Here is a 4,724-nt window from a genome sequence, read left to right on the forward strand (position 1 = left end):
CAAAGGAGGTGAGGGGGTGGGGGCAGAAAGTGGAGACGAAAGCAGACGACAGAACATTGCTAGAGAGCAGGAAAGGAGGTGATAGGAGACAATTTTAGAGAAGAAAGTTTTTCCATCGCTACCCGGATTCGAACCCGGGACCTTTGAAAGAGAGGCGAACACGTTAACCTGTATGCCACGAGAGACCCCACCATTCCTTTAAACGACGAGGGCAACAAAGCTCATTACGACCAAACCATCAGCTCACATCGCCCGGACAGGAAGTCGTCATCACCAGAGCCTGGGGTGTCTGAGCTGTGGCCGCGAGAGACCCGACACCTGCGATCTAGGTCAACTATAACTTATAAATCTATGGGCACCTCCTTCGCCCTGAGATGAGAACATTATACTCCCAACTTGTGGAGCTGGTGGGGAACAAAGCTGCCCTGGTACCCACACCACGGCGGCCCCGTCAGGATAAATGTCTTGATCGTTCTAGTTGTAACCCTACAGCTGATGAAGTCTGGGTCAAATGTGAGAATAGTGACACTTTGGGTTTGTAGGACACGATGAAAGTGTCTAAGGGTTCATTACTCAAGATTAAACTTTCACACCCCCACCAAAAAAAATGATGTGTGTAAGTTGTCATTCTGCTTAACCCTTAGTATACCTTGGAGTAACTATATAGACTCCAAGTAGTATACCGCGCGTCAGTTTCGCTAACAATGGTGAAATGGTATGGGTTTAGCGCCCCTATCAACACTGTTAAGTTATTCAAGAGGCCGGACCTCCGAGTTTAACGTCCATCTCCGATAGGACCGAGCCAAGGGGGAAATTCGTGTAAAGTGCCTGTCCCAAGGACACGCCGGACCGAGCTGAGGCGGCTCGAACACCCGAAGCCGGAATCTCACAATGACGATTCCGGTAACCTAACCACTAGACCACCGATACCACAACCTTGATGGTCCTAACATCGACAAGAGTAGACTTCGGCGCCACCCGTAAAAAAATCACAAATTAATTCTTGCCAGACTAAAATTTACGTTAATGTGTCACGCACGCTCTTATAACCTTATGCAGTTGCGAACGCCGTAAAACATTAACCCAAACAAACAGCAAAAAAACATCATTTCTGCTCGGTATGGTCAGTGTCAGAGACCTATGTTTTCCATTGCTAGGTCTCTGGTATGGAGTTGATTTTATGCAGCGAGCTGAAATAGGAGTGGGGTTATAGGGGGGGGGCGGTAGGAGAAGTCAGGGGTAGAGTGGGGGTTAAGGGGTTGTTATGCTGAAAACGTGGAAGACAAAGTAATTGGTTGGTTATGAGTAAATCATTACCATAGAGTGACCAAGTTATGTCTGCTTAGTGACTACTTTTGTTGAATTGGACGACAAACGTTTAAAGTTTTACAACATTTCAAACTTGTTTTCTGCAATTCTTTGAGGATCTTGTAAACGACTCCTAATAATCTGACAATGTTGACAGAGCAGGCAGATCATTTGGGTTCTGGACTCTTGGTCAGAGTCACTCAAAACCGGCCAAAATGTTAGACAGAACTTTGTCATTCTAAGTAAGGTTGCGAAATGGAGAAACAGCCCTCGTATGCTAGACTTAAAACGAAAATGGTGACGTTGAAATTGTTTTTCCCCCTAATAAGCACATTATAGTGATAATAATAGGACATGTATTATGTAATAATAATATTGTGAAGTCTCCACGATTCATGTCGCCACTGTCTTAGACAAGGGACGTAATCGTGTTATTTCCCTGCTGGCCAATGTTTTTTCTGATTACCTCCTTTACTTACTTCAAATAAGAGTTCCCTGCCCATCATTATTGTTTCAAGATGGCGGATACAGCTATGATGAGTTGTGTGACAACGGAATGATGTTACCACATTTTGGTCTGAATTCAACGCAATTGTGCAGTAAACGACGTGAACGTAGTTGTAGCTTGTAAGAATGTCTGGACGACAACGTTCCTATTCGTAAGTGTTTTCTATAATGCTGTAAAACTGCCAATGATCACTGCTGTAGTCGAAGTCGTCTCCTCTTCCAACACTCTTGCCTCTTGAGTCTTGATACTTATATTTAATTCTTGAGTCTTTCAGTTTGACTTTCTCAACTCAATACTGAACTTAAACTAAAATTCTAAATTCCTAGCCCATTGGGCCTACTCCGTGCCCGTCTCTTTCAATTACTTCATACATTGAATCATTGAACTCGTTTTTTCCCCTTTACTTATTCCAGCTTTGTCTCACGTATCGTCATACTCATTTCAGTGTGTAATACTGTAAGTCTGTAATGGCCACCTCAACTCTCACCCGAGATGAAAATAGCCGCGCCGTTGCAGGTGGCAATTGTTAAGATTCCCGCGTTTTATTCCGATTTGCGTTTTTCAGGGTTAGGGTTAGGAACCAAAGCGAAACATGCCTGAGGCTATGAAAAGCGCAAATCGGAATTAAACAGGTGATTTATAATCTTAACAATCGCATTGCAGGCCTCTCACCTGCAAATCTTTTCTGGCTATTGTCACCCGATGTGCATTCACCACTTAGTGCATCGGCTCAGGACTATCACTCCGGGTGAGAGGGCGAGCCTTTTGGCTATTCTCACCTGGTGTGCGTTCTCCGTGATGTGAGTTAAGTACAAAAAAACAAACGTTCCAGCGCTCTTGGGTGGGAGTGTCTATACGCACCCATTTTTGTGCTATATGCTCGCTATTGTTTTCTTTGCTATTCAGGCAATTCCGTGCCGTAATGCCAAAGATTCTCTACTACCAAGATATGATATATAACATAAAAATGATATAATATATTGCACTTTTGCTCTTTGGGCTTTTGACCGCGCCGTGGCTGGCTCGCTTTGGCGCTTAGCGCGTAATGGGCTACCGGACTATGAGTTGTGATCAGCGCCTAGCAGGCAGCAGTGCAACTTGCTCTGTATGAATGTGCCAATTCCTCTGTTTGCAAGAGGATTTATGTGCGTGTGCGTGTGATAAGCAAGTAGATGTGTGTGAGTGTGTGTGTGTGTTTGGCATACATGTGTGTGCACATGTGTGCACATGTGTGCGTGTTATGTGTTCGTGAGTGTGTATGCGTGTGTTTGTGTGTGTGTGTGTGTGTATATATATATATATGTTTGTGTTTGTGTGTGTATGAGTGTGTGTATTTGTGTGTGTGTCGCGTGCATGAATATTGTTCGTACATGCATTTATGTAAAGCGCCTAGAGCTGTGTTCACACACGGGAGTGGGCGCTATAGAAATGATCTTCATTATTATTATTATGACTATATAATAAATATGGGATGTGATCTTCATTATTATTATTATGACTATATATAATATATATATGGGATGCGAGGTTGATTTCATCACCGGGCGCCGACTGCTTGGGGTATTTGGGGTATGTGTGTGTGTGTTTGTTTACGTGTGTATGTGTGTTTGTTGTGCTCGTGTGTATGTATACAACTTTGGGGAGGAAAAGAGGAGGTACAGATTGGTACTGGTACAGGCTAAATTTATGGAACGAGAATTGCTGAGATTGTTTAAAGATTATAACACAAATTAACACACACAAAAAAGAATAATATTAACATTGCAGTAATGTGAAGAATTCTTTTGTTGTAGAGTCAGTGTCCAGCCTACCTGTTTCTGTTGTGAAAGTGAAACTGAAACTGATTCATAAATTTAGAACTTGACTTTGTTTATTCCCACAAAGGTTGGTACTGGTGAATGTTAATGTTTCAATACTGTAATGGACAGAGCGAATTAGACCCAGATTACCCCCCCTGGGCGGTGCCTCTGACTGTAGTGTCTTTAGGCCATTCGCAAAGGGGGGACATTTCTCTCTAATGCACAGTAGAATTGTAAATTGTAAATGGGCTGATCCAACAATTTCATTCTCATTATAACTGTGCCTGAACTACAACAGGGAACTGCTGCTTTTTCTTTCCTTATCCTTACTATTGTCATTTATCCTCTACTTCTTTTGTGTGTTTGTCACACTCTTGTGACCTGCTGTTTCCTGGGTGCCTTGATAGTCGAAGCAGACTATGTGCTGTTGAAGCTAGAGAGGTGAGCAGAGTTTAAGTCTGATTCCCTTGTAAAGACTTCTCTGTTGACATCCACCCCTTGGCGCTCATATGTCCGTATGCAGTTGCGAACGCCGTAAAACCTCTACAAAAATAAACTAAAGACACAGATTGTTGTCAGCAGTGCAAAGCCATGGCAAAACAAAAATGTTATCATCCTTTTCTTTTAGAAGTCGAGTCAGTCTACAATCTTTACTACTTGTCTATTCGTTTTAAAAATGTGTAGGCCTACTTTTAATTTAGGTTTAAAACTTAGCTTTGTTTTGATATTTTTGGATATTCCCACTTTTTATATATATATATATCATTCATATGTAATTGAAAGCAGGCATAGACGTAAAGTCTTCTTTCATGATAATATGACTATTTTTCAAACGTCATTTTTTAAATGGAATTGTCATAATATGTATGTCTATCCTGTAATATGTGTATGTTCTGTCATTTTGTATTTTGTTTCTATCATGTATGTGTGTGTATAGTGTATGTTCTGTCATTTTGTCAAGAACTCTGTTCCCCTTGCTTCCTCTTAGATTCTTGACCATAGTTGATTGACCCTAGTTTCACCACAGTGGGTTTGCCAACTGGTTTTTTAGTTCTCCCTCTTTTGTTGTACATTTTGGAAAAAATGCAAACTTCCCCCCCCCCCTCTCT

This window comes from Aplysia californica, unplaced genomic scaffold (genome assembly GCF_000002075.1).
Source record: "Aplysia californica isolate F4 #8 unplaced genomic scaffold, AplCal3.0 scaffold01079, whole genome shotgun sequence".
NCBI lineage: Eukaryota > Metazoa > Mollusca > Gastropoda > Aplysiida > Aplysiidae > Aplysia > Aplysia californica.